Here is a 12,614-nt window from a genome sequence, read left to right on the forward strand (position 1 = left end):
AGAAACACGGGTGGATTTTTTTCTGTTTTGTTCTTCTCTAATGTCATGGGCTTTTTCTCAATGGATATTCATTGTTCTTGGGTTTTCCTATTCCTGAATTTACGTGGCATTATTACAAATGTTATGCTTTGCTTAAATACCGATTTACACACTTCCCTCTCTCATTTTTCCATGCTACTAGTGTCATTAAATTCCATGTTATTTGATTAATAACAAAAATTAACATCAACAAAGTCCTGACAATTTGCAAGACACGTTTCACCTATGTTATCTCTATAACAAGAGAAATAATGGCCAAGTGTATCAAGAGGCTTAATCTCTCAATTATGGGGTAGTTTATATTCATAATTTGAATCTACGGAAAAAGCACACACTTCAGAGGGGCAAAGACTAGGATTCATATTCTAGTTTCACCATTTAGCTACAGGAGTTCAGTTAAGCTTATCTCTCTGAACTTCAGTTTCCTCATCCGTAAACAGACAAAACTATAACCTATACTATAACTTCATACATTATTGAGAAGTTCCTTGCAAATCATAGGTGCTTAATAAATTATCTGTTATTATACCTTACCAATAATTTCAATTATCTTGCCACATCTGAGGACCCAGCACACACAAGTGGGAATGTATTTTAATAGGACTTCGAAGTGAACATTTTTTGAGCTATGAGGAGCCTGGAGATGAGACCCTTACTACTCAAAGTGTGGTTCACAAACCATCAGCATCATTATTTGTGAACTCATTGAAATAGATTCTCAGGTCTTTCTTCAGAAAGAAAAATGTGTAATTATCACATGTCTCCATAGAGTTGACAGAAAAATAGACTATCCCTTCAGTCCCGACGACCTGATCTCAGTCTGAAAAGCATAAGATGGGTGAAGAGGAGACATTCCCAAATAAAACTCCGAAGTCCATTCTAGCTCATTCCACTATGCAGCACCTGTAATTCCCCAGAGAACATTTGACTCTCCTCCTCGTGGTGACGATCATTAAGCACGATGAATACAAATGCCATTTGTTGATTCAGGTGCTAAGAGTCTGAGCCACACAGCTTTGATGTCAGCCGGACAGTACCTCAGTGTCTGGGTGAGTCTCTTCTCCTTTCCACCTAGTTTACCTCATCTATAAAATGAGAATCACAATACCTGCCTTGGGGGTGTTTGAGAATTAATGCAGACAGATGCTTACCATGCTGTCCGGCACACCGTAGGCACTCATTTTCAGCTGCAGCAGCGGTAGCCTTAGGAATAGTAATAAACATGTGTTTATTGAACACACATTGAAACTGCTGCTTCAACCCCCACCTCCCACCCCATACACACGTTTATTCTATTATTAGTAATTAGTAATTGCTGTTTATTACGGTTATTGCCATCTCTGCAAAAAGAGCTACCATGTCGCTGTTCCCAAAGCCAAATGCTTGGTGTCAGTCACCTGCTTTCATTATAGGGAAGCAAAGGAGACCTGGAGCTGGAATTCTAAAAATCCGCTTCATTTTCCTTCTCCTGGTAACTTTCTTGGGAAAGCCACTTAAGCCCTGACAATCACACTTTCCTCATCTGTAAAATGGGCATAAACCATTTTCTCCCAACTGCCTCAAGGCCAAAGTGAAGAGCTCAGAAAATGAAGTATCTGAAAGTGATTTGCAACCATACAGTATTCGTTGAACAAATGTAAAAGACCCCTGTAATCCCTGCTTTCCCTTAAGTCCTGATCTCATGGTTCAGGGTTTCTCTTCTTTTCCCACCAAACCACCACCTTTGCAGAAGCCTCCATTACCACACAGGTCCCCTCCAAGCTCTATCCTGGGTTTCACTCTCCCCTTTCAGACCAATTTGCTCATCACTAGGGATGCATCTTACTTAGAAACTGTTCTTTCGCTTCCAAAATCAAAGGTGGCATTATTAAGGGTTGGGGAAGAGCGGTGTTTTAGCTTCCATGTAAACTTCACTAGTGCCAGCTCCCACCACATAAACGTGCAGGCCACGTCAAAAGTGTGTGTGCTACATAAATAAAGCTTCCAGGCAGGTCCTTCAGCCTCTTACCCCCATGCCCCACTAGGTCACCACCACGGTGCCTTTACACTGGTCCTGTAGGGAGACTCTAGAGCCACCTTATACCAAACCCTCATGGCTTCCTCTGCATTTCCTTAACCATTCAAGGAACTCCTAATAGGCCATGGACCTCAGGACAAGGCTATAAGGCTGGCTGACTTATTTTCCCCATGATGAACTCAAAGACGATGGAGACCCACTTGACTCACTTTAGGGCCAGAGTTCTTTCCCCACTAGAGGAGGTATAACGTGGGGGCTCAGTGCCTCCCCAGGGAGGACCTCATTCTCTTGGCACTTTGGTATTACACTGTTTGCAGTGGGACCCCGCAGGCAGCCACACTCTCCAGACATCTGTGTGACCTTTGGCAAGGCGCTTCTCTGCTGCTTAGCATAGGGACCTATGCTTCCTTCAGCCTCCATTTCCCTGTCTATAAAAACAGGAACATGCAGCTGGAGTAATGTAGTATAAATCAGATGTTTAATTATATCTATCCTCTCACTTCTTTTGATAAGACTCAAGGGGCCCCATTTCCCAGGATACCTGGACAAAACCATTTTTTGAGCCTTTTGTGCCCAACCATAGTCATTAGTCTTTTAACAGAGCCATTTGTTCATTTATGTAATAGACACTGATTGAATATCTTTCACGTTCTGGTATAAGGCTACACCGAGGATATAGTGGTGTGCAGTACTGCCATGGTGCCCAATTGCATGGAGGTGGCACTCATAGCAAACACCGGTTGCCTCCCAAAGAACTTTTCCAACACAGCAGAATCTCCTTCATTGGTATCCCATATCAAAACACAGGGATCATACAAGATGCCTCAGCGTCAAAATTCCAGCTACTGATCACAGTTAAGTTTTGGTTCTATCACTTGCTAGCTATGCAATAGTTACAGACAGAATGATTGCATCTTCACAAAAGTCACTGTTGAATTAACCCCCACTGTGATGGTATTTGGACACTAGGCTATGAGAAAGTAATTAGGGTTAGATTAGGTCATGAGGGTGAGACACTCATGTTGGCATTAGTGGTTTCATAAGAAGAGGAAGAGAGAAAGGCCATCTGCAAGCTGGGGAGAAGGTCTTCAGTGGGAACCCAATTGGCTGGCACCTTGATCTTGGACTTCCAACCTCCAAAACTGTGAAAAACAAATGTCTGTTGTTTAAGTCACCCAATTTACGGTATTTTGTTATGGCAGCCCATGTGAACAGTGACCTTATCTTCTCTATGCCTCAGTTTCCTCATCCAGAAAATGGGGATAATTATAATCCTATCTTACAGATTTAAAATTAGGATTAGATGGAATATAACAAATAAAGTGCTGCACACAGGGACTTGCCCAATAAATGATCGTTTTTATCAAAGTGCCTAACTGGAAATGCCAATCATAGAATGCTAGAGCTGGAAGGGATCTTGCCAAGCCCCTTCACTGTATGGAGGAAAGGAGGCTCAAAGGGGAATGGCTTGCCCAGGACTACGATACCAGGGTCCCCGACTCCTGCTTTAGGTTTGTTCCCCTCCACTGGCTGGGGAGGGTCTCTTCCTTCCTCCTATCACCTGTCTAATCCCTGACACTTAGCACGCCCACTTGAAATTGTCACCCCATTTACCTGGTGAGCAGCTCCTATGTGAGGTTGCTAAGAGATGAGGATCCATCACTGAATTCCACACCTAGGAAGTCTCTTAAATTAGCTTGTCAGAATTCTTCTTTTTGAAGAAAACCCAAATAGAAAAAAATAATTTCACCGATGTTTCCTTGGAAAATGCTGTGGGAGGAGTTAAAACTATGCTAAAGTGTGCAGCAGATTTATAATAATAGCTGAACACCTTTCATTTGCTTTGCCCTTTGTGGTTTGCAAAGCACATTTCTACATATTGTTGAGTCCCCACAATCAATCAATCAATCATTCCTTCATTCATAAATACATATTTAGCACTTTCTATGTAGCACACACCATGCCAGGTGCCAGAGGTTTAGCAGTGAATAAGACAGAAAAAAATCTCTGCTTTTATGGGGTTTATGCTCTACCAGGCAATAAATGCACCACACACATGTACACCTACAGACAATGTTTTCAGATACTGGCAAGTATTGTGGAAAAAATAAGGCAGGGAAAGGGGAGAAAGAGTTAGGGCACTTGTTTTGAGTGGCCAGGAAAGCTTTTTCTGGAATGCAATCCAGGCAGAGATTATTAATATTGCTGAATAAATATCTGAAACCTCAATTTACAGATATAGAAACACAGCCCAGACTCACACAGCAGTTAGATAGTAGGGCCCAGAGGAGAATTCATATTCTCTCTATCCCAGCCTGTGATAATGCCAAGTCTCATGTCTGGATCCAGGAAGCCAGACCGGAGGATGAGGAATGTGTGTGGAGATCAAGTTCTTGTGTCCCATTCTATCACATTGCCCACCTGCTATCGCTTACTGTGTGCTGGCCCATGGGCTGGGCACTGGGACTAATGGGATAAAGCAGACATAATCCCTGCCCTCAGGAAACTTCCAGACAAGTGAGGAATATGAGACAAGTTCACACACAACTGTGCCTCCTGTTAGAAATCCCAAGTCTTCAGAATGGGGCTTCAGAATGGGGCTGCTTCTCCAGTACACACTAAGAAAAACGTCTCCAGCCTCCCAGATTTTCTTCTTTTTAATCAACAATCTTGAATTAGCTGCCGACTCCATACTGACCACTGCTAGGGATCACCTTTGTCTTTCCTACCCAGGCACCTCATACGCAAATTCCAGCCACCTCTACTGCTAACACCTTAGTCCATGCTGTCATCACCTCTTGCCCAGAATACTGTCACAGCCCTCTTTATTTTCCTTTCTTGTTTTTTTTTTTTTTCCTGAGACAGGGTCTCACCCTGTCACCTAGGCTACGGTGCAGTGGCACAATCACAGCTCACTGCAGCCTCAAACATCTGGACTTCAGTGATCCTCCCATCTCAGCCTCTTGAGTAGCTGAGGCTACAGGTGTGCACCACTATACCTGGCTAATTTTTTCTTTTTTTTTTTTTTCTTGGTAGAGATGGGGGTCTCACTATGTCACCCAGGCTGGTCTCGAACTCCTGGCCTCAAGTGGTCCTCCCACCTCAGCTTCCCAAAGTGCTGGAATTACAGGCGTGAGTCACCACTCCTGGCCCTGTCACAGTCTTCTAACTTCTAATTTCTGATGCTGCTCCTGCTCCCAACTACCATGCCCTTCAGGGTGTTCTCAACCCAGCAGTCAGAGTGATTTTTCAAAAAGTTTATCAATCATGTCATTCTTCTGCTCAGAACCCTCCAATTACCCGCTATGCACTCTGAGTAAAAGCTAAATCCTCACACTGGCCTCCAAGATTCTATGTGGCCTGACCCCTCCCCTACCCCCCTCAGACCTCACTGCCTTCCTACTCGCCTCCTTGCTTGCCCTCCCCGGCCATACTCTCCTTCCTTTTTGCTTTCTTCCTGTGCACCAGTCATGGGCCTACCTCAAGGCTGTATACTTGCTGTTGTCTGCCAGGAATGCTCTTCCCACAGGTATTTTTAAGGTTTTCCCCCTGAAAGGAGATATCCTTTAAGGCTTTGTTCAAATCTTACCCTCTTTTAATTTGCAATAGACATGCCTTCTTCATCACAACCTTCCTTATTTCCTGGTTTTTCTTCCTATCACTCTTGCCTTCTCATATATGGTATCATCTACTCACTGATTGTGTTGCTGTCTGCCTTCCCTTACTAGAATGCAAGCTCCACAAGGACACAGACTTTTGTCTGATTTGTTTAGTGTCTATCCCACTGCCTGGGACAGTGCCAGCCACAGAGGGGATACTCAGTAAATCTCTGTTGAGGCCAGGCACATTGGCTCACACCTGTAATCCCAGAACTTTGGAAGGCTGAGGCGGGCAGATCACTTGAGGTCAGGAGTTCGAGACCAGCCTGGCCAGCATGGTGAAACCTCATCTCTACCAAAAATACAAAAATTAGCCAGGTGTGATTGGCAGGCATCTGTAATCCCAGCTACTCAGGAGGCTGAGGCACAAGATTGCTTGAACCCAGGAGGCGAAGGTTGCAGTGAGCCGAGATTGTGCCACTGCACTCCAGCCTGTATGACAGAGCAAGACTCCATCTCAAATAAAAAATAAAAATAAATAAATAAATAAATGTATCTCTGTGGAATAAACATCCAGACCAATCATCTCCTCCATCCCAAACTTGTTTCTCCTCTGACATCCCTTTTTTCTGTTGAGGGCATGATCATCTACCTAATCACCTGTGACTCAGTGCAATAGTTCAACAAGCCTAGATTGGAGCCAAGGAGGTGGAGAGCCCTGTGCTGGGTGCCATGGAAACAAATCAAACTGGGAGTCACTTCTAGTTCCTGATTTCCTCAACCCCCTCAAATCCAAACTAAACATCAGTTTTCTGATTTGTAAAATCAAGATAATAATACCTATTTCATAAAATGAAATGAGATAACATGTATAAAATATTCAGGAAACATATGTGCTGCATAGTAAATACCTAAGAAAAAATAATTCGGCTGGCACTGAATTCTGGAGTCTTGCTCCTGAATATCTCCAAAACATGCCATTGTCTCACCCTTTCCCTGTCCTGCTGCTGCCAGGATGAATTAGAAGGCTGGAAGGAGCAGAGAGCACTGAGGGCTAGGAAGGAGAGGCATATGGTTAGGGGTGACTCTGACTGCCAGCCAGCTCTTGGTTTCAGCTGAATGCCTGACCCAAACACAATCACCAGCCACATAGGCAAGGGTAAGCCACAACCTTCTAGGGCCACAGAGGCTTTGGGCTCCCATGGAACCAAGAGTGATCTCCCCTCTGCTGCCCCAATCATGCCCAGCCCCCACCCAATAGACCTGCTCCTTCCAAATGGGCTCCTCACACCACTGCCTGGGTGACATCGTGGGAACAGAGAGAGCCACGGAGCATGACTGCCTGCAGCAAATTGATTTGTGCAAGCTGCTGACAGAAGGATGTGCATGACCCCCATGGAAGATTAGGAGTGGGACATTCCCAACAGACAGGCCTGGGCAGGCCAGAGAGGCAAGGGGAAAATTCTGCCCCTTGCTCTCTCTGCTGGCCAGCTGTGGAGTCCCACAGCAGCCTCCTCTCTGGCCTCTGTGCATTTATTCCAAAGGGAAGAAAAAGGAGACAGAGAAGAAGGGAGGAAGGGAGCGGGAGACAAATAGGCAGACAGATGGGAGACACAAAAAGAGATGCAACAAATTATGGTTTTTGAGGACTTTCTGTGCACCATGCCCAAGTTCTTTCTTAAGAAGTGAAAATAAAAGTCTCTTTGTAGGTCACTCAGGACTTGCTTTATGAATCTGGGTGCTCCTGTATTGGGTGCATATATATTTAGGATAGTTAGCTCTTCTTGTTGAATTAATCCCTTTACCATTATGTAATGGCCTTCTTTGTCTCTTTTGATCTTTGTTGGTTTAAAGTCTGTTTTATCAGAGACTAGGATTGCAACCCCTGCCTTTTTTTGTTTTCCATTTGCTTGGTAGATCTTCCTCCATCCTTTTATTCTGAGCCTATGTGTGTCTCTGCACGTGAGATGGGTTTCCTGAATACAGCACACTGATGGGTCTTGAGTCTTTATCCAATTTGCCAGTCTGTGTCTTTTAATTGGAGCATTTAGTCCATTTGCATTTAAAGTTAATATTGTTATGTGTGAATCTGATCCTGTCATTATGATGTTAGCTGGTTATTTTGCTCGTTAGTTGATGCAGTCTCTTCCTAGTCTCGATGGTCTTTACATTTCGGTATGATTTTGCAGTGGCTGGTACCGGTTGTGCCTTTCCATGTTTAGCGCTTCCTTCAGGAGCTCTTTTAGGGCAGGCCTGGTGGTGACAAAATCTCTCAGCATTTGCTTGTCTGTAAAGTATTTTATTTCTCCTTCACTTATGAAGCTTAGTTTGGCAGGATATGAAATTCTGGGTTGAAAATTCTTTTCTTTAAGAATGTTGAATATTGGCCCCCACTCTCTTCTGGCTTGTAGGGTTTCTGCCGAGAGATCAGCTGTTAGTCTGATGGGCTTCCCTTTGATGGTAACCCGACCTTTCTCTCTGGCTGCCCTTAACATTTTTTCCTTCATTTCAACTTTGGTGAATCTGACAATTATGTGTCTTGGAGTTGCTCTTCTCGAGGAGTATCTTTGTGGCGTTCTCTGTATTTCCTGAATCTGAATGTTGGCCTGCCTTGCTAGATTGGGGACGTTCTCCTGGATAATATCCTGCAGAGTGTTTTCCAACTTGTTTCCATTCTCCCCGTCACTTTCAGGTACACCAATCAGACGTTGATTTGGTCTTTTCACATAGTCCCACATTTCTTGGAGGCTTTGCTCATTTCTTTTTATTCTTTTTTCTCTAAACTTCCCTTCTGGCTTCATTTCATTCATTTCATCTTCCAGGGCTGATACCCTTTCTTCCATTTGATCGCATCGGCTCCTGAGGCTTCTGCATTCTTCACGTAGTTCTCGAGCCTTGGTTTTCAGCTCCATCAGCTCCTTTAAGCACTTCTCTGTATTGGTTATTCTAGTTATACATTCTTCTAAATTCCATGCTCATGGGTAGGAAGAATCAATATCATGAAAATGGCCATCCTTTCGAAGGTAATTTACAGATTCAATGCCATCCCCATCAAGTTACCAATGACTTTCTTCACAGAATTGGAAAAAACTACTTTAAAGTTCATATGGAACCAAAAAAGAGCCCGCATCGCCAAGTCAATCCTAAGCCAAAAGAACAAACCTGGAGGCATCACACTACCTGACTTCAAACTATACTACAAGGCTACAGTAACCAAAACAGCATGGTACTGGTACCAAAACAGAGATATAGATCAATGGAACAGAACAGAGCCATCAGAAATAATGCCACATATCTACAACTATCTGATCTTTGACAAACCTGAGAAAAACAAGAAATGGGGAAAGGATTCTCTATTTAATAAATGGTGCTGGGAAAACTGGCTAGCCATATGTAGAAAGCTGAAACTGGATCCCTTCCTTACACCTTATACAAAAATCAATTCAAGATGGATTAAAGACTTAAATGTTAGACCTAAAACCATAAAAACCCTAGAAGAAAACCTAGGCATTACCATTCAGGACATAGGCATGGGCAAGGACTTCATGTCTAAAACACCAAAAGCAATGGCAACAAAAGCCAAAATTCACAAATGGGATCTAATTAAACTAAAGAGCTTCTGCACAGCAAAGGAAACTACCATCAGAGTGAACAGGCAATCTACAAAATGGGAGAAAATTTTTGCAACCTACTCATCTGACAAAGGGCTAATATCCAGAATCTACAATGAACTCCAACAAATTTACAAGAAAAAAACAAACAACCCCATCAAAAAGTGGGCGAAGGACATGAACAGACACTTCTCAAAAGAAGACATTTATGCAGCCAAAAAACACATGAAAAAATGCTCACCATCACTGGCCATCAGAGAAATGCAAATCAAAACCACAATGAGATACCATCTCATACCAGTTAGAATGGCAATCATTAAAAAGTCAGGAAACAACAGGTGCTGGAGAGGATGTGGAGAAATAGGAACACTTTTACACTGTTGGTGGGACTGTAAACTAGTTCAACCCTTGTGGAAGTCAGTGTGGTGATTCCTCAGGGATCTAGAACTAGAAATTCCATTTGACCCAGCCATCCCATTACTGGGTATATACCCAAAGGTCTATAAATCATGCTGCTATAAAGACACATGCACACGTATGTTTATTGCGGCATTATTCACAATAGCAAAGACTTGGAACCAACCCAAATGTCCAACAATGATAGACTGGATTAAGAAAATGTGGCACATATACACCATGGAATACTATGCAGCCATAAAAAATGATGAGTTCATGTCCTTTGTAGGGACATGGATGAAATTGGAAATCATCATTCTCAGTAAACTATCGCAAGAACAAAAAACGAAACACCGCATATTCTCACTCATAGGTGGGAATTGAACAATGAGAACACATGGACACAGGAAGGGGAACATCACACTTCGGGGACTGTTGTGGGGTGGGGGTAGGGGGGAGGGATAGCATTGGGAGATATACCTAATGCTAGATGACGAGTTGGTGGGTGCAGCACACCAGCATGGCACATGTATACATACGTAACTTACCTGCATGTTGTGCACATGTACCATAGAGCCTAAAGTATAATAATAATAATAATAATAATAATAATAATAATAATAAAAAGAAAAAAAAAAGAAGTGAAAATAAAAGGGCAGTGTGAGGGAAAGAGAGGTGAGCCAGAGAAAGAGGCAGGGACAGAAAAATGACACAGACAGGGACAGAAAAATGACAGAGAGACACAGGTAGATGGGTACCCTCATTGGTAAGGCTGGCAATTTATGAACAAGATCACTTCTTAAATGTTGGGATAAAGCTGTCTCCCAGGTAGCAGGACAGGCCGGGGGAAAGGATGTAGGGCTCTTTGGGCCCTAAATACTTTTACCTTATGGGGCAGGAAAACAAAGCTTAACCAGCACGAGGCACCAATGAGAAATACTTGCTGAGGGCTGGAGGAGGATGGCCATCTGCCTCCTGGACCAGATCGGCATTGACATTCCATGACCTTATGTGTTAGTTGAGTTGAGATAGTACTTTTTTTCTTTGGGGGGTTTTCCTTCCCTTCAAATCTATCTGATAAAACAGATCTTACAGGGAAAGCCCAGCTTCTGGTTGATAATTTGTAGAGAGGGAGAGTCTACATCCTGATGGTCAAGTCCAGGAAGGCTTTCTGACCTAAGCAATCTCATTTCTGGACTGTCTTTTAACGTGGTTTTTGGGGAAAAAAATAGTTTTCGCCTTGAACCTGACAAGCTAGACTCTGAATTGCTTAGACTTCCTAAGCCTCATCTGTCACTCCACAAACATGCCATCCTGGAAGTGTGACGGTCTCTAATGCATCATGGTTTATAAATGCGTCTGACATGATGCTTGGTACATGAAAAACACTTATAATCAATCAAGCAAATCAGAAAAGCTGTAAAAATAGCTTATAGCTTATGTATCCACTGCCAAGAAAGGCTACAAAGGATATACTCATGATCAAACAGCCAGAGATATGCAATTAAAATAGAAGAACAAGGAGGAAAAAAAAAAAAAGACCATTTACCATTGGGGTCAGCAAACTCAAGCCTGCAGGCCAAATCCAGTTGGCCAGGTTTTGTTTATTTATGTAGTTTTATTGGTACACAGCCATGTCCATTTGTTTGCATAGCCTCTATGGCTGCTTTCCACTATAAGGCAGAGTTGAGTAGTTGTGACAAAATCTATAGGACCTGCAAAACCCAAAATATTTACTTTGTGAGTCTCACAGAAGAATTTTGCCAATCTTTGGGACAAAACATAGACTCACCACTTTTCATCTGCAGAGGCTAAACGCAGGTCTATTGTTGATTTTTGTTGTGACCTTGGTTTTTCCACTTACAAAGTGAGTTTATAACATTGCCCAGATAGATAATAAAGTTAAAAAGTGAAAGCTACATAAAAGTACTTAACACCATGCCTGGCACATAGTAAGCCCTCACTGAATGGCATCCTTGTATTATAAACGTTATTTTAAGTAGACGTTGTTTCCAGGACAGGACACGGAGATCTTTGGAGAAGGCAGAGCTGGCTGATGAACCCTACCCAGTGTCCTGATTAATGCATTACAGGAATCTTGAAGGAAGTCAAAGGAAATGAACATTTGGTGAGTGGCACTCTATTGCAAGTTCATTTTATTTCATTTCTTTGATTCTCATAAGGACTTGGTGCCATTTAACAAGGCAGAATGGATGTCAAGGCTCAAAGAGGTCAGACAAAGATACAAAAAGCCTAGGAATGCAAGCACAGGTCTGTCTGCTTCGAAGCTTAAATTTATATTTTTCTCTACCTTAAAATAATAATGTGGTTGATGGAGCTGGTGATTTTTACTTAGAAAAGAAAGACTCAGCGGTGACCCATCAGCCTGCCTCCAGATACTTAAGTGTTCCTATGTACCAAAGAGGTCTGAAATACAGTAGCTTCAGAGGATAAAACAAAGACCCTCAATTCATCCCTTTTCTGATTATGTGTTGCTGAAAAATTAAAGTTGCACAGATATGTGATAATTCTCCCTACGTCATATGCAAAGAAGCCACAAAACAATAACAACAACAAAAAAAAGAATTTGAAGTCTAAAACGTTCAAGTCTGTCCTAAAGATAAGCTGGCATGAATAAAATAATATTCTATGTGTGCAGTGTATTGGTAGGTTATGAAGAATTTCCATATGTATGATTTTATTTGATGTTGTGAACAAATGTGAACCTGAAAGAGCTAATCCTTCAAGATGGATCCCTAGTGACTAACTGGGCCTACATTTAAAATAGAGCCAAGAAGCCGTTTGCTGACAAGAGTTCCCTAAAAACCAAAACCAAACCTTTTTAACTTTGAGAATTTCAGAGCTCACTTGAACGAACCAGAGCTCACCTGCCTTTACCAATCAGGGCTCAGCCATGTTGACCAATCAAAACTCAGCAAGTTTGAATCCTTC

The 12,614-nt window shown here is 42.5% G+C and overlaps 1 protein-coding gene across 16 annotated transcripts in view; it reads right to left on the reverse strand.

The window, feature by feature from the left end:
- Positions 1-12,614, reverse strand: part of TENM4 (teneurin transmembrane protein 4) — a 3,040,222-nt gene that overhangs the window by 687,330 nt on the left and 2,340,278 nt on the right. Inside the window, exon 1 of one of the 16 annotated variants that reach the window (XM_054526095.2) lies at positions 1,191-7,423. The exons of the other annotated variants lie outside the window; for them this stretch is intronic. The gene's annotated coding sequence lies outside the window, so the exon portion shown is untranslated. Of the gene's footprint in view, positions 1-1,190; positions 7,424-12,614 lie in introns of those variants that run through there. 16 annotated transcript variants of the gene reach the window in all.

The sequence above is a fragment of the Pongo abelii genome, chromosome 9 (assembly GCF_028885655.2).
Source record: "Pongo abelii isolate AG06213 chromosome 9, NHGRI_mPonAbe1-v2.0_pri, whole genome shotgun sequence".
NCBI lineage: Eukaryota > Metazoa > Chordata > Mammalia > Primates > Hominidae > Pongo > Pongo abelii.